This window comes from Takifugu rubripes, chromosome 17, assembly GCF_901000725.2.
Source record: "Takifugu rubripes chromosome 17, fTakRub1.2, whole genome shotgun sequence".
Lineage (NCBI taxonomy): Eukaryota > Metazoa > Chordata > Actinopteri > Tetraodontiformes > Tetraodontidae > Takifugu > Takifugu rubripes.
The window spans coordinates 2766088-2784976 of NC_042301.1; the positions used below are offsets into that span (position 1 = coordinate 2766088).

The 18889-nt window shown below is 41.9% G+C and overlaps 1 protein-coding gene across 2 annotated transcripts in view; it reads left to right on the plus strand.

Moving 5' to 3' along the window:
* The window catches only part of LOC101077958 (teneurin-3-like), a 126887-nt gene that overhangs the window by 31169 nt on the left and 76829 nt on the right, over nt 1-18889 (plus strand). The window lies entirely within an intron of this gene.

Below are 18889 nucleotides of genomic sequence, written 5' to 3' on the forward strand. Positions count from 1 at the left end.
AGCTTTCTATTCACCTGACACTAAAAAGAAAAAGTCTGATAATTTTTACTTTGTATTCCGCTTCAAATGACTTCAGGATCTCATATTCTTTGTCCATTTTTCATAGCTGTTCCTGTGTTTACCGATTAAACCCGGTTTGGCTGGCGAACCAGAGCACACCACAGCAAACTGGGAGCAGTTCCCACAAGATCCATAATCTTTTTTCTTCTTTCCCCTATTTCCATTGAAATGGCCGTCTTTGCTGAAAAAACTTTCTTCTGAACAGAACATTATACGCCCACATTCGTGTTCTGGAAAAACTTCTTTAGCTAACATAAAAGGAAGTAAAAACACAAAAATATTAATGGTAGATTAAAAAATAGGAAGGGTTATCTTCATATTTGCCTCCATTTTGTTCCAGATCACATCTCAATATGGAGTCTCAGTGGATAACAGGCCACACCCCTTCTATGACGTCACTCATTCAACAATAATTGTACTGGGTTTTGAAAAATTTTTTTTACAGCCCTTACAGAGGAGGTCAGCAGCGTGACAATGTATGTGTTGTAGAAGTGCGTGTCGGGCATGAAACCCGTGTCCTAACAGGATTAGCATGGTGGTGGTGAGCACATGACAGGCAGATTTTCCAAGCCTGACCTGACGAGGCCGACGCTGCGTGTGCAGGGCGCTAGCTAGACTCTAGATTAACACGTTCTAGCTGCTAGAACGTGTTAACTCTGCTCCGACGTTTACTCGTCGGTGGCTTTTCATCATCAGTGAGTTGGGAAAACAAAGATTTCATATTTTGGCTGAAATTCCACGACGCCACATTCACCAGGCTTCGGACTCCACATAAATAAACATAAAACAGTGAGTTTTATGTCTCCAGTTTGGTCATATTCTTCTTCACTTAAAATTAATATGTACTATTATTATAATAATAGTTGATTGCAAATAATTCACTATTTATTTTATAAATATTTTTTTTACATGTAGGAATTAATTACGCTCTTTTTTAAGTGTTCTACTTCCAGTTTTGTGTTAAAACAAAGCCACTGCTGTGTCTACATCACAATGCAAAGGTTAAACTTGTTAATATCGTCATCTATAGTTCTGATTTCAATGCTATTATTAAAGAATCTGCTGACAATGTAGATAAAAGTCAAGTAGCATGAACAGGGACAATTCCAGGCTGCTTCTTTTTGTTGCCACTGCTTCATTTGATTGCGTTAATAAAGAAATAAGCTTTGCAGAATTGCAGTAACTGGAGAGTCATTTTCATTTAATAAAACCACAGTTTCAAACTGCTCTGAAAATTCAACAAAATAAAACTGGATATTTCAATCCAGTCCTTTCTTTAAGCGATGTATGGCGCGTGCTCGTCATGACGGCATCGTTAGGCACAAAGATGGAACTTTAGCACTATCCAAGATTCTTTGATTGATCTGTGTTCATAAACGGGTGTTTATACAGCACAAAACCTTGTTAAAACAGGTGTGATGTGATTCTGGGCCCTAAATCCCGGTTTATTCCGCCTATTTTTAAATAATTAAATATTTGGTGTCGATGTGCAGCTTGGGTGTTTTGGTTTTTGTTTCCCGAGTGTGGTTTCTGAGCCCTGCCGTTTACGCGATAGTTCTGCAAATTATGGTTTGGTTTTGGGTCCATTTTGAGCAGATTTTCCACACGTCTCCCGCTGCTTGCCACCCCCCCATTGGTTCATGCAGCCACATTTGTTTTTGCCTGCTCCAATCCCAATTGCTCTTTTTTTCCTCGCTCTCACCCAATCGATGCCTGTCGGTAGGTTGCAAAGCTACTTCCCTGCTCTCCCCTTTCCACAGTCCCACATATATTCATGCTCCCACAACAGCCTCCCCAGGGGGCCACAGATTTCGGTTGGAGGGGAGCACCACTGCTGGCCTATTCTAACTGGAACCACACCCCCATCTCATTCCTGACGGTCCTCCAATCGTATTTGTGCGTCCAAATCATCCAATACCCACACACCCAGCACCTGCAGGTCGCACAGCTGTCGGCCAATCATATTTGCCGGTTTTGACATCAAAGCTTACAGTCCAAAGCTGCTCAGCAACAATGAGAGGGGAAAAACCGACATTGTAGTAAAACGTTGACCCAGTTTTCTGCATTTTAGATGAAGCGCCTCCACCCTTAAATTTCCCATTTTGCACATAAAAAAAAGAGTATCTACAAAGAACACCAGCAGCCTTTGAGCGGGCTGATGTTCCTTCAAAGGACTCGGGCAACTTCATGGGAATCTCTAGCTAATCAAACTACTGTGAAAATTCCAACGAATAACTCAGCTCAGTTCTTACGGTCATTTCCAGGGTGAAGGTGATGTCTGACATCGGTGTAAAATGCTCTGTTGTGTCAGAAGATTAAAAAAAAAAGCAACATAAAAAGACATCAGAGGTTAAGTGTGCATCACCACAGCCGAGCCCCACCTTTGTGTTCATGCACGTGCCTTCTGATAGCTGTCTTCTGATAATGTAATTGGACTATAAAATCCATATTTGCATTAAAGGAAATTTTTAAAATATTTTTACCATTTACTCTGCAGTATCCTGACAATTATTTAAATGAAAGGCATCTGTAATCTCTGAAGATCACATGACTGAATGCATATTACCATAGACGTCTGTTCCCCATTGAAATTATCTCAATAAAATTAGTTTTAGCATTACGTAATTGTCCTTATAATTTTGCTCTTGTCTGCACTGTGTCATTAATGCACATTTTACACATAATGAAGCAGCTGAAGTTCCTGTAGCCTAATTATGTGTAAGTGGTTAAAAATAGACAGTTAATGAGGAGACAGCCGATGAGGTTGACAGTCAGACTGCAGGTATTCTGGACAAATGTTCAAAAAACATCTTTTATAAATGTGACAATAATTTAGCAAAGAAATCGAAGAAAAAAAAAACACACCCAAAAAACTCCTTACATGATGCACAGCAGAGGTTGAATCCCCACGTTGAACATTAAACAACATCCTGACCTGCGGACGGGAAAACAACCAAAACGACTGTTTGGGATGCAAAAAACGCCAAAAGCGTCCCTGAATTTGCTCCCTTCTTGGATGTTTTGTTGCAACTTGTGCTCACTTAGTCACATGATGTGTCTCCCTGTTTCATATTTGCCACGACGTGCTCGTGGGCTAATCTGCATTGTTAGAACAGCGTTGACACAATCTTCCGTTGAGTAAACAACAACGACGGCAATAAGAAGAGCAGCAGGAATAAGAATGCGGGTTTGTCTGAAAGCATCTCTTTGGTTTGGTCTTGTTTTGTGTATTTTGACTCTCTGAAGTCCACAGGATGGCAACAAAGAGCTACATGATTATTATTCCGACCTGAGTGGAGCAGGAGGATCTTCCTCCAGTTGTCCCGGAGTTTTGAGATAACGAAGTCAAGTGTGCTCGGCTGTTTCCAGGTGTCGGCACAGAGAGACGCTTCCTGCTTCCTGTGTCCATTCAGCTTTAAATATTAATGGAAGCTCGTTTTAGGGATGGCAGTGGGGAGCGCCTGTGTGGGAGAATCGAATTTTCACATTCACATTTGATCATCTTGAATTTTCCGAGACATTTTCTGATCTTTTTTTCTGACGCTGGTGTCGAAAACCAGTTGGGGTTGATTTTGCTTTTTAAAAAAATAAAAGCCCCTGCATGTTGCTTCCAATAATAATAAAGAGAAGACTTTGGGGGTTTATTCCCTTGGATTTGGAAGGGCATTTTAAAACTAATTATTCCGAGCAGGCAGATTTTCTGGAGGAATTTCCAGTTGCGTTTGAGTGATCTGGTGCCTGACGACCATCATCTGCGCCATTTCTCCTCGACGCCGCCGCGTCCCTCAGCGCCACGTCATGACACGGCACACAGCATGTATTGGAAGCGCTCGCCGGCCTCCAACACCCTCCTCCCAACATATTCGGGAGCAGATGCGATAGCAAAGGGCAGATGGTGGAAGACATGCCGTCTGAAGAGGACGCTGAAAACGGCGAGGGCTTGTGACTCTGGTGGAAATAAGAGCTGATATCCAGGTCAACCCTCCCGTGTCGTGGCATCACCGCCACACCGCAGATACAGGGAGATGTTTCTGATGTGTCTCAGCGTGGCGAGATGGTTTCAGATCCTCAGATTGTCTGTTATTGGTGGAGCTGATCTAACCGTCGTGATTGTGTGTGAAGGGGGATGGAAGTCAGGCTGGACCTATAAGGGCTGCATCCCCAGATTAATGTCTGCCTCATCAAACAGGCTCCTTTTATCTGAAGGAAGCCGTGCTGGAATTCCCTCTTTGTCTTCAGGAAAACAAATGATGGATGTGCTGATGTTTTATTTTTTAACTTTCCTTCCACTGTCATCGTGTGGGGGATGAAAATTAATTACCATTGTTATTATGCTTAAAATGAATATTCAAATAGCTGGTTATAGTATATAGCTTTAAAAAAAATAAATGATTTAAATAAATAAATAAACTGTCCTATTCAGGATGAAGTTACGTACAATTTGAAGTAGAGTGGAGAGCTGTGTATAATTCTTTTGGAAACTGCTACGTGGAAGAGTAATTAAAGTCAAATTTAGTCAAGTGTATACAGCCGTTACTGTTCGTTGCCCTCAATCAAAATTACAGAAAAAAATGAGACAAATAAATTATCAATAGTAGTTTGATCTGCATGATTTTTAACTGCACTTCAACATGACGTAGTTCTCTGATATATAATTCTATTTAATTCCCTGCTTCTGCATTGCTAATTCCAGTTCTCAGCCTCTTCAAGCGATCAGCGTCACAACTTCCTTTTAAAATGAACCTGCAAACAGTTCAATTTAATGATCTTCGGCCTCCTTACAGTAAGTGTGTGTGTGTGTGGGGGGGGGGGAAATCAAAGTTCCTTCCTTCCCGGCTGTTCGTTGCCCTCAATCAAAATTACAGAAAAAAAATGAGACAAATAAATTATCAATAGTAGTTTGATCTGCATGATTTTTAACTGCACTTCAACATGACGGAGCCTGTTTGATGAGGCAGACATTAAAGTCTTTCTCCTTTACTTTTGGTCATGTATGAACGACGGGGAACCTTTAGGGAAGCGTCAGCTCTTCCCTCTTCGACTGTTCCGGCCCAACACCAGGTCAGATGGCACCATTATCTGGTCATGAGCGTCTCTGATGTGGTGTAACCAACATCAGATCGCTATTTTGACCAATAACTCATCACTCCATTAAACATTGTTTATTTTTAATCAGAAGCTATTTCCTGACCTGGAAAAAAACCCAAAAAACAACTTAAATTGCAGAATCAGGGTGATTCGGTGTCATCTGGGCTGGAACTTCTCCTGGGCGCTCGACAGAGGACCCATAAGATGAACACCGATCGGCTTAATTTAGCTAAAAAGAGACTTTGCATGATGGCGATGAGCTAGTCTCATCGACGCCTCTCTGTCGCGCTCCCCAAACCATCCACTCACCAAAGGTCCACTTGTAAAGAGGCATTCATCCCCTTCTCTCACAAGCTTCCCCTTAATTAGGTGATCAATTATTAACAAACCAATAAACTTCCTGAATAAGTAATGGCATTTAGGCGCATGTGGAGTTTTGTGCTGACTGCCAGACGGTCAAATATTCATTGTTGTCTGAAAAGACAATATATTTTCCATTTAGTTTAGCTCAAGGAAAAATGCTACTGGGTTATAATTACATTTCTCCACGTTTCACAGGAAAAACTGCAAGTGTGACAGAGTTGAAAGTTCCTGGGTTCCATTTCTGGCATTTTAATGGTCCGCCCTTCAGACATTTTAGGTCAGAATATGAAGGTTGAATTGAAGGTGCTGGTTATGAATTTATAAGAACCCAGAAAATGGGAGGAAACCTTCGACTTCTTTGATGAGTCAATTGTAAATTTGTGTGATCCAGGTTTGGTTTGCTGGTTCAGACTCGAGCGCCTGTTCATACGTCAGATACTTCGGATGCATGACATCCCACACTTGCCATTAGTTGAACATCCGAAGCCATTTGATGAACCCTACTCATCAAGAGAAGTGGAATTCTGTTGCTAAAGCGTACAAATGGACCATCGGAGCGTCGGCAGGGTTCCACCTACTCGATGAGACCATCATTTGAAGCATTTCATGAGAACATGATTTAACAAGTACAGGAATAGTTTTTATCCCATAGAGTTTAAAGAATTACTCTTGTTCTATACTGACAAATGATGAAATCGATTATACGCTTTCATCAGCTCCGTATCCTCATGTAAAGCGTTAGTAATGACTTTCATCTCGCCAACCGCAGCGATTGTGATTCCCGTCTTATTACCTGACTTCAGACAAACGGCTTCATACGTCTCATTTGTTTTCTCTGGCAATTCAATTTGATGGGAGCGTCTCTTAATTCAGGCGGGTCAAGCGGGAGCGGGTTGGCAGCACTATTCAATTATGAAAGTTTTCACAATGCTAATTAGTCGGGGCAATAAAGTACTGAGTTATGGATTTGATTTGGCAACAAAGTGAGAATGAGATGTTTTCTTTAATATGTGTAAAGAGACGATATTTTACACTAATGCGCCAAAGTCTGTAATGAAGCTACGGTATGTTTAAAGCACTACGGGAAGCAGAAATCCTGTCTGCCTCTCTGTCTGTCTTCCTCTCTGTCTGTCTGCCTCTCCGTCTGTCTGGCTTGAAGCAACACACGAAACCCTGTTAGAGAATCAACAACATTAGATTGTCGGTGTTAATATTGCAGAAGAAATAGATATCTCAAAGCAGAAGTCGAGTAAACGGTGAAAAACATCGATCTGGAGGAGGACCGACACATTAATGGGTCTGGATATCGTGGTGCCATTACACACACACACACACACACACACACACACACACACACACACACACACACACACACACACACACACAGTTTCTGGTAACATTTTTATGTTTGTTACATTTCTTTTGTCCCCCAGGTGGTGGAGACTTCTGCTGAGGATACACTATATAAAACATTTACTTCAGGAACCTGGTGGCTACGAATCTATTCAAGCTCTATTTTTATTTACCTTAACCATGGGTCCATGATGATGGTGGGGGGGGGGCTCCTTTCAGGGCCGCTGTGTGCAGCACCTGATGAAGAGCTTTTAGTCTCCGTAGGCTCGTGGCCCATCGGATATGAAGTGAACCGTTTGGTCGGCGCCCACCTGAGCGCTAAACTCTTTCAACAAGTGGCTGACCTTTGACCCCGGCTGGGCTGGCGTGGGCTATTACCAGAATCAGAAGAAGGTTTATTGCCATTGTTCATGTAATACACTAGTATTACACAAACTATTACACTAACCAACCAATCGAATCAATCACGATCTGCTCGAATGTACGGCGACGTCCTATTTTCGTCCTATTTTCTTCCCGCCTGTGGCTGGGATGGCTGATTTTGGCTTTAGGCAGGGTGGGAAACACACCTTAACCTTTATTTTTTTTCTTTTTCTGAGGTCAACCCCCCCCCCCCCCCCCCCGCCTGCTAAAGATATCATTCACTGCTTCATTAGGAAATCGGCAATCGCCACCTCCGCCTAATCAGAATTTTGCCAAGCTTAAACGGAATACAGATTGTTCCGGTATTTCCCATTTTAATTAGCGCCGTGTTGTCTTATCGAGCACCGGGGTTGTCGTCCCACCCAAAATAAATTTTATTTGATGTACTGGTGAAGAAGTTTTAAAACTCCTCAGAGAGTCGCCACATTTACATGACAGATAAATTAGTTTTCACTGTAATCCCAAATTAATCCCAAAGTGTGTGTGCATGTGCACGCTGGTGTGTTTAATTGTTTTTCTTTCTTTTCTAACCTCTGTTTTGATATTCTTGTTTTTTCAGGATGTGGCCGTGCGCGGCCGTCTGTCTTTCCTTGTTGAACCAGCTCCTGTTGTGTCTGCGCGAGCAGACGGAGGCAGAACTGATTGAATCCCACTTTCGTTATCAGATTTCTGCTCGGCTGTTCATGGTTGCATCATTGCTGCCGCTCGTCTCCCGGCAGCAGCTTTGGATCTGGCCTCATCTGTAGATTTGTTGACTTATTGAAGAATTTCGCTTTGGTGTGCCGAGTTACGGACGTGTGGGGAGAGAAAAAAAAAATCCTGGCCCTTTTTCTGTTTTACTAATCACGTAAGATTCTTTTAATGGATAGATCAGAGTTTGAGAAAGGTTTAGACTCAATTTGGTTTAAAGGCTCCTGACTCTTTTGGGTCAGCTGACCCTGAGATGTATTGTTATAAATAAGCTTTGTTTCCCGGTGATTCCTCGGATTTTTTGAGGGATTTGTTCCTTGCTTGGCAAATCTTTGGTGCATTTAATTTCATTCCATTGAAATTCCTGATTCTTTAAGCAGAGGTTTTGTCAAATATCTTCAAGCTGGACTAAGAATGTTGGGAATTCTGTGCCGTGAATGGAAATCCGAAATAGAATGTAAATACCAGACTGAATGCACGGTAATTCTGTTATTTTCCTCTGCAAATAAAATGTTTATTGAACACAATTCTCACTTGTGTTCGCACCCACAACTAAAGGAGACAGAAAATACTTTTTCAAATGACTAAAGACGCGTTCTCCACCTCGGCCATTTTATCCTCCTTTCAAGGATTTCTGCCGTTTTATTCCCACAGCGGAGACATGTCTCTGCTCGCATCTGTAAATGGAGCCGTGACTCAAGAAACAGGCTGCTGAGAGAACAGCAGCCTCCTCGTGAAGGGCTGAGACTGTTTTGTCCTTGTCCTTTTTCATGCAGATCTCTCTTTTTGGGAATCAAAAAAAAAAGAAGAACTGTGATTAAAATAGTGAAAAGTCTCCTCTAATAACCCTCAGAAAGCGGGCGCTAAATCTGTCTGAAGTGAGTGATTAGTGGTTCTCGTATATTTAAAAGTAGCAAAAGAGAAGAAAAGTGAGTGGAAGTGGAAGCTTCTCCGTCAGAAACACAAAGTTAACACTCATTTTTTGGAAAAAATGCTGGAGATTTGTTCTTTCCTTGTGCGTGAGGCTCAGGAATGATGAGTGGACATGAGGAAATATGTATAGATTATAAATAATATATATTACATGGCTATTACACACTTTCCCCTCCTTTCCCTCTGCTTCTTTGCAGTTCCTTTTCTCGACTGCCTTCTGATGCTGTGTCCTGCTTCACCTTCAGTTCCTTGTAACTGCTCATTGAAAAGAAGGTTCTCATTCTCAGTGGACTTTCTCTTTATTCACATTTTCTGATGCTGTGGCCTTATGCTAAAATAAAAATCATTCAAAACAGCCCGACGTTCTCGAATAAAAACAGACTTTCAAAAGACACAATCTGAATATTGCATAAATATGTATGGAACACGAGATATGGTCATTGTAGATGAGATGCAGAGAAAATTTGATCTTTTTTCGAGATGCATAAGAGAATTCTTTACAATATACAGCAAACAACAAATTTAGAATGTGACCTTTCACCTCTAGCTCCAGGAACCATCTGTTTCTCCAGATCATCTTGGAGATGTTTCGTCCATCTGTGGTCTAGTCAGCTGACTGATTGTATAGACGCCCATCTATAGAAGGTCTCCTCGCAGACAATATCAGGGTGAAAACCAACCTGTGAAGCTCGTCCAGAGCTCAGATGCAGATTATAAATCTGGAGAAGATTCTGGACTCTGTGGTCTGATTAGACCGAGATCGAATGTCATACATCATTACTAAGAACACTGGAAGCTGTAATTGACGCTAAAGGTGCTTCAATTAAGTAGTCACGACGTGAAAGAGTCTGAAAACTGCAGGAAATATTACAATATTCTGCTGCACATGCCCTCTTTGTGTAGTCCCTTTGTGCAAATGGGATTTGTTTACCCATTTTATCATCCTGGAACTGAAGGTGTGTGTATAATGTGAGTCTCCAGTATGTTTGTCCTCAGCAGTACTGGGAAATCATCACTATAATCTGATTTCCAAGTCCAGGCAGTGTTGTTAAGTAAAATGACACTTTCTGGGTAATAAAAAAGAAGAAAATGAGTGTGTAGTCTGAAAGAGGCAATATCATGATTCAAATCAGCCCCTCTCTCTCTCTCTCTCTCTCTCTCTTTTTTTCTCTCTTTCTCTCCCTCTCTCTGGAGAGAGTTTAAAGAAGCCTCCTCTCTGGATTTGAAGCAGACACATTGTCTTCTACTGGAACACACTATGCACTAATTGGCTCAAAAGAAGTTTGGAGGTAAGAGAGAGAGAGAGAGAGAGATGGTAAAGTAAAAGAATGAAAAAGAGTGTGAGTCAGAATTGTTTGTGTGACTAAAAGCCCTAATGGACCTATTTCCAGACTGGCGCCGTTTTAAAACTCCTACCACACTTATATTGATCACACACACACACGCACGCACACACATACACACACACACACACACACACACACACACATACTAAACAGGTTTTAACACACACAAAAAAAAGTCTTCGCATGAAAAAGATGAATCACCTTTCGCGTTGATGTCGCAGCGATGAAAGCAGATAATTGGAATTTATCCTGACACCTTTCTGAACACTTGAATTTAGCATTGAATATCTTTAAATCCGTACATACTACACACATATGTGTCCATACCTATTTATATGTAATTACAAGGTAATTACAGATTAGATGTAGTAAAAGATGAGACCCCGGAGTCCCAGATCTCTGCCTGTCTACCTAAGATTGTCGTCAGGATTTACAGCTTACCGGCAGTAAGCCGTTAGGGTCTAAATTGCTTCGTGTCCAGACATTATGCTAGCCATAAATGCGGACTGTAAAGGACAAGTGCGTATGCGTAGCAACCGCGGCATAAACAATAAATTAATCCAATGATTAATTTGCACAAATCGCGGCGATAATGTGATACGAGACTCTCCGTATGAAATATTATCTGGGATGATTCAAACGCATCGCAACTCATTTGGCCCTTAGTGTGGAGCATTCAAATGTTATGGATCTTCTCATTTCATATGCTGTTATTATTACTGCAGGGAATGGTGGGAATAGTCTTGATTGGAGCCTGCAGAGAAAATGAATCGTCCTGCAACCTCACATCACTCTCAGGGCGAGAATGAATTAGACTGATTGAACACCACAGTAAGTGGGAGCATGAATTCTACCTCTCTCTCCGTCTCTATTTCCCTGTCACTCAAACACTTCCCAACACTCTCCGTCATACGGACAATCAATTAACACGTCGGGCATCATATTGATCAGGCTATTTGCTGCCTGTGTCCCTCGCCATGGCCTTTCAATTAAGAGAAGAAAAAAGAAAGAAGAAGAGAATCTGAGAACAGAACTGCAATATAGATGAGGCACAACTGATAAGTCAAAGAAAATTCTTTTATCGTATCCAGTGTGCTGAGCTTGTTCACCCCAGATATCTTAAAAACTGTATTTCTTCTGTTCTATATACCAAATCCAAAAATTAACCACTTTAGGCAAAGCCATTAATCAGAGTCAGCTCTTAAAATTTTCCTCTTTTCCTTCTCGGCCAATCAAACAAGTGTCCCAAATCACACGTATATCGAGTATCACTGTTGAGTCGTCCATACACATGATGTTCTGCCTGTGTTCCATATCTTTATCCCATCAAAAACATCCTGGTTAGCATACCAGGAAGGTATCTGGTGGCTGGTAGGGGGGTGGTGTTTATCGCCTGGACCTTGTTCTTTCAATTTAGCTGTCTTCTCAGGTCCGGACTTACCCTTTGGTGGGATTTGGGTGTTTATTTAGGGTACATGTCTCTCTTGACGGTTATCCGTGTGCCATGCAGTGAGTCGTAGGTGTTCTCATAGTCAGCCTCTTGTGTCCTAACTGATTTCCTCCTACGCTTTGCTCATTTAATAAGCCACGTGCCTGCTTATCTTAGCTATTACGATGCCACACAAGAACATCCATCCATTGTGCTGAGGCAGGTAAGCCAGCTGTAGCTGCATGAGATTCCCCCACTTCTGGAAACCTCCAGTTTCCCCCCCTGGAGGGAGGTCCCATCCATTTGCTGCTGGTTCATTTGATATTCCAGACATTCGTAGAGGGCAATCAGCTGTTAGCCACTAGATATGGGTCATGCGTGGAGCTGGTTTTGTGCAGCTCTTAATGCTTGAGACCTCTTCTAGGATGTCTGCCACTGTGATGGTAAGGGAGGTCGCTGTGGTCGGCTCGTGGATCTTCAGTACCAGGCATTGTGATTTAGCTCAGGTCAGCTCTTCTTTTCTTCAGCCTCTCTGCATCGTTTTAGGCTCTTCGTCATTACTGGGGCTTGCACAATGTCGGATATGAATGATGATTCAACCCCTGTTATTCTGACCCCTTTTCCATAGCACTTCTGTGTTAGCTAGCTCCCATTCAGATGCTGTAATATCGCGATACAAGCCGTTTGGTTGTAAGTCTCTCTGATGGGTCGTAGCTCCTCCTGGTGTTGGGGCACCGGTCCCCACCAGTGTGTGAAAGTGTGCGTTAATTGCTTTAAATAGATTATGGAGGGATCACCAGGGCATTTTTTTTATTTAGAAGGGATTGAACATGCACACTTAAACACACACAAACATGAACACATGTGCACACACACACACACACACACACACACATACAATATTTAATATTAAAGATGTCATCTGATGGGGTCTGAATAATGCTCCACACAGACACTTACCATCCACTTTTTCTCTTGCAACATTTAAATAGCAAAAGTGACCTTTCATTGAACCTTGCAATGAAGGGTGTGTGTGTGTGTGTGTGTGTGTGTGTGTGTGTGTCTGAGAATGTGAGAGACAGACAGAAAGAGAGAGAAAGAGAGAGAGAGGATACGGTATGTAACTGAGTCATGTTTAGGCTAGCTAGAGACTCACACAAAAAATACCTCACTATCCATTATTCAAAACTAGAAGAAAGAGGGATGAAACCAAATATGGAGGGATGTCATGTGTCATACAGTATATCTAAATTTTTTAGTAACACTTATTGCTGGTGGTGCAATAACAGATAGCAGTTAGCATACCAACAAAAGAGGCGGTTAAGTTGCCGTAAACCCATCAAACGAAATTGTGCTTTCACATCAGCTGTGAAAAACAGATTCTTTAATGCTAAATGGCTTTAAAGGTTTAAAAGTAAAACATCTTTCATATTTACACCCAGTTTACACCCTTTCCCTTTTTTTCCCACTTTTTGGTATGTTGCATTGGGTAAAATCAATATAACTCTGTTATCACTTTACACTCAAAACCCCAGAACTTATAGATATTTGATATGATGTAGAAAGATATGCTGCGCAACGCAGTGAGGGGCGAGCTCGCTGCCTGTAGCCATTTTTCCATTACAGCTTTTTGCAAAATAAAAGCGATATTTCTGAAATCTCTACAAAGTGCAATTGTGCTTTGTACGTGTTTCCACTGAAGGGTCGCAACCCTCTTAAAATCTCTTCTGGCGAGACTCCGCTCTAAGAAAGATGGACAGCGTTCAAAGTCTTTAGCGTGCTGGTAGGGCTGCAGTTACATCGACAGCGGTTTCCTACACAAGATTAGGTATCGTCAATACTAATTTCCATTATTGCTAATTGAATATTTCCATATGAACCGCGCTCGTAGATAACTGAATGCATGTGTCAAGTCCTGTGTCACATTTAAGCTTTTTTATTGCACTATTTATGTTTTGAGTATTTCTGGATACCCAGCTAGCAATTCTGGTTCTCAGTCAGAAAAGGGGTGAGATGTCCGGTTCAGGACGGGGAGAAGGTGCTGTCTAATGTGGAAGAGTTCTTCTTAATGAAGAAGGGGATTGATAGATAGGTTGGTGCCGCTTCTGCAGTGACATTTGAGTAAGAAAGATTTCAACCAGACGCCAGAGGTTCCAATTTGCTGTTCAATCTGTGTTCCTATGGTCATTACAATGTGGGTGGTGACCCGAAAGAATACGATCTCAAGTACAAGCAGTTGAAATGAGTTTCCCTCTCAAGGGCGGCTGGGATCAGTCTTAGAGCCGGGGTACGGAGCCCAGGAGAAGAAACAAGGAATGGACACTTGCACTTCAGAGGCCTAAGGTGGTGCGTTCTTTTATTTTTTGTAGATTTTGGTTGAATACAGTGGTGATTGTTCATATTATATGGATATTAGGGGAGTATCTGGGTGAATGCTTGCGCAATCAGAGGGTTCATGAGTCTATTTTGTAAAAGGGGTTGATTAAGGTGTGACAACAGTGGGCAGAAAGGAGAAATGATCCCTCCTTTGTGTACTGCAAGTGTGAGTCAATGCATTCGCTGATTTGTTACATTAAAAGTTTGGATTTTAAGATTTCAGTAAAGACAGATGGTTGGGAAAAAAATCCCCGCCACAATTCCAAATCAGAATCCTAAGTTTCAATTGAAGAGTGTTTCTGTGTGAGAGAGAGGGAAGTAAAGAAAGAAGTAAGTAAAGAGCCCTGGGGAAGTTTAGCTGGTGATCATTGTCAAAGCTGCAAGTACAAAATGCTCTGGGTCACAAATTCATCCCATCTTCACTTCCAGACTTCCTGCCTGGGGTCACATGGACAATCTTGGGTTTTCACACAGCAAGGGAAGCGAACCTCAGACCATCGGCCATTGGTCCGAGGCCTCTATCCCTGACTGCCACGACCTCCATGTTCTCTGCCGTTTGCCAGAAGACAAAATGAAAGCATGAAAATCCTCTTTCAAAGGTGCACGATCAAACAAAAGGATGTGTCTGCTGTGCGGTTGCTCTTCTTGCCCCTACCCTCATGTGCTTCACCTATTCCTGATCATCCCCACTTCTAGCCTGTGTGTTAGCCGTCTCTCTTTCCCTCCTGTGCCAGAGCCTCATATTTGGATTATCATGTTTGAATTTGGACCCGGTTGCTTGTTTCCCATGGTAACAACTTAACATTAAAACATTTTAAACAACCCAACTCTAGTGTCCTCGTCACTCCGCCTGTGTGGCTAAGGCAAAGGAGTGTCGTTGACATTAAATACATTCATTTGTGCTCACATGTACAAGCAAAACTGGGAATGTTTGGAAAATTAAGAATTCAATTTAATAAGAATTGCTCCAGTTCTTTTTTTCTTTGGGAAGGAGGAGAGGGGATTTGGGCCTTACTAACAGAAGGTAAAGCGTTAGATACAAACCATTAACCATTTATTCATCTGCAAACACACACAGCCCAGAGGAACCGGTCATACACGAGCTGTCTGCCAGGAGCGCATTCACACATGCATGGGAGTCAAGTATGGGTGAGACGGTGTGTTCCTTAAGAAGGCAGAAGGAATGACAGAAAGAGAAGGAGAGAGTACTTGACATTAATAGTTTACAAACACAGACAAATGATGGGAAAATGACAATTCCCATAATTGTTAGCTTTCAACCCCCTCACCCTCACCACTCAAATTCATAGACCCTCCGGCAATATATCAGTAATTGCGTTTGCTCTCCATCAAGGGAGAGTGGAAAGAGGGGGATTCCCCAGTGTCACATTTGAGGGGAGAAAGAAAGGAGAGAACGGTGGTTTAAATCCACGGAGGGAAATAAATAGATAAAGCATCTGTCTGTTCTCCAGGTCACGTTTCTACTTTGCCCCTCGCATCAGTATTTTAGCTTTAGGTTTGGCTGTGTTTTGGTATTTCACATGTGTTACACAGCGTTGTTAAAAATAAAGTAACAAATACCACAGTCATCCATTTTGTCCTGTTGGAGACAGGAATACACCCAAACAGGTCAAATAATATTGTTTATCTTATGCTAAATTATACTTTGCCCACAACAGTGGCTGTTAAATTCGTGTTGCATTGTTTAATCGTGGTTCGAATGTGTGAATTACTACATTAATTCTACCGTTCTCCTTGTCAGAGTATTTCCATTTTCTTGCTCAACCTCAGTCTTTTTCTTTTATAACTTGCATTTTGCAAATTATAGAGGTAAAAGGAAACCATTTATAAAACTGATACCATACCATCTCATCATGAAGTTAACCATACCATCAAGGAGGCATCAAGGAGGCATTAAGGAGGCATCAAGGAGGCATACTTACCAAATGCACTACATACAGCTGTTAATAGGAGACAAATACAATAACTAAGGGAAAGAGTCCAGTGGTGCATTACAGTGTATTTACAGTGCAATGGATTTGTCAAAAGACTAATAAACAATTAAATATTATCTATACAATATCTACAAAATAATCCATGACCTCAGTTGACCATTAAATGTGACGGCTAGGCGTAGATTTCACTCTGTACATTAATTTACATTATCAGGAAGTTGCCTTGTGCATCTCCCCTTCATCTTAATCTTTATCACAGCCACACATTTCATCCATGACATTTTGGCCACTGGTATGGGTGATCTCGTTCTTCTGGTCGCCGTCCCACGGGTGAGGGTTGGAACGTAAACAAAACTTGTACATGGCTCCTGTAGCTGTTGGCAGCGCAGCCAGGATGCTCACCCTTATGAACAGTGTTTGCAGATGACATTGTGCTGTTCGAAAATAATCTTAGGACTTTAATTTTTCTTTTTGTGACCATCAGTCCAACAGTTAAATCGTTGTCCAAGGTTTTTCTCTGTTCTACAGGAGGGCTGCTCATGTGTCAGGGTCTATAAAAGAGGACAATCCCAGTCCTAACAAATGCTATGAATGAAATTGAAAGGAACTGTGTACGCACCTGTTCAGTAGTAACAGAGAGCCTAATATCAATACGGCGAACCTTTATTGTAAGCTTTGCTTTTTTTAACATTTACAAAAGGTAAAATGTGTTTTAAATGACTCAGTAATGTTGGGTGTTATGTGTGAGCGACTGCTTCACCCCCACCTCTGCTGTCAGTGTCTGTCAGGAATGACTGTAATAAGGCGGGAAAGTAGAGTCACTAAGGATGCATCACTCTTCCTGCCATTATATCTGTCATCCTCCTTCTGTCTCTGTCTCTCTGTCCATCTAATAGACTCCGACACATTGTCCAGTTGTCCAAGGCCAAAGCCTTCACAACAGAGCGCTGGTTGGGTGTGGCTAGTCTTTACAACAGAAAGAAACATGAATAACACCGATATTAAACATTTGAGTACATTAGTAAGGCTGCATTGTGGTGTTTCTGTTCTCTTCACGTTGTAGCTCCCCAACCAATATGGCTGCCATTTTATATGCGTTTCTAATGCCAGAGGGAGATACGGGAGGAACTGGCTTTCAGCTCTACTGCTCAAATCTAATACGCCACATTCATATTTGCCAAAGCTGCGGGTGACAACACACGAGATGGAATGAAGCCTGCTTAATCCATACCATAAGTGCATAATCGGAATGCAAATAACAAACATTCCGTGTGGTTTATGACCCACTGCAGAACATCATGGTCGATAAGGAGAAGTCTTCAAATCAATGATCTCAAATCTATTACCTCTAGACTTCCCATTGAGAAAGCATCTCCATAGCACTCCACTGAGCCAACACACTCAATGAAACACACAAAGGTGACTAAAAGACAGGGTTGAGGTCCTGTTCCATGCCACGGATCAGGAAAAGCCTCAGTCGGCTGTAGTCTGTCTAAAACTGTTGAGGCATAGCGGTTCTCCTTGTCTAACCCTTTACACGGAAAATAGAGTATCTTATGGCGATGGGACAGCAATATATTTCATATCATTTTTCCAGGTATGTCCAATAAAGTCAAGCCCCGACAAACTGATGTTCAGAATTCACTGCTTGTCACTGTATTACTGTAGATAATAAATAGGATGGTTATTTCCATCCAGACCCAGTAATTTCAGGATCATTGTCTTTGTCTGGGCACTAATTAGGATTTGAGGATTCATAAAAGCAATTGTGTTGCCCCCTTTACCGCCACCGTGAACATTAGTTTTGTCCAAAATAGTTGTTTTGTTGTTTTTTTGTTCATGGATTATTAACCCTTAACCCCTCAAGTTGTTGCCGTTAATTTGATCTTTAATGGGCTTTGGGTGGAAGCTGTAAGGAAAACCTGTTTTCTGTTGAAATTCCAGCATTTTGGCCAAGCTCCATCATGCTTGGAGATGCCTGATAGTGCCATACTATCCCAGTAGAGTACTGGTTAACTGGTGGTTCCCAGAGAGCCTTTATCTGTCAGATATGTATGGTATCCACTACACAGTAGCAGTGGTTGCTACGGTCTGCCTTCTTGTTGCTATGGAATTCTCCCTCCACCTCCAAGTCACACCTTCTCCTCAGCCAGTTCCACCTCGACCTGGTCCTCCCACTGCTCTGACAGTAACCTGCTCTGGTTGCGTAATAGGGTGAGAGCAGTCTGGTGCTTTTTGAAAGCCATTTTCAATCCATGGCCCTTCTATCATTGTACTTTATAAGTTAGTAATTGCAAAGGGCTGCTTTGCTTTCTTTCAGCACATTCAAGTGCACCAAGCTTGCCAGCGTTGGAGCTTTGGACCACAATAGTAGTTGGATTTCGAGAAAACCAAAAGATGTTTGTGGTTTTTAAGCTTGTTTTCCCTCTTACAGATGCTTCTAATCTTTTAAGAATGTCACTGTGTCCAAAAGAAATTCATCTGTCTTCCAAGGTCTGAGGTGTTAATATCCCAGTTGTCTCTCCGCTAGACCTCTTAGAACTACCATGACCTTGGTGGTCCTTCATTGATTCCTGTTGTATTGTGTATAACAGTGGCTGTGTGTCACATCACCTCTGAATGGAAGTCCTTTACCATCCAGGAATCAATTGGTTCTTAGCAGCAAAACATGCTGAGTGGTTCTCCGTATTCACAGGCACAAAACCCAAAACAGCATGTTTCTGCAGCTTGTGTTGTTCTATTGCTCTTTTATGTTTTGCGATGGCTTTACATCAATTTTCACATGCCACAAGTAAATCATTTGCTCCGACACGGACATCAGTCTTCTCAATTGGACAAATACCAGTCTTCTTGTTTCTGCCTCAAGGTCCAAA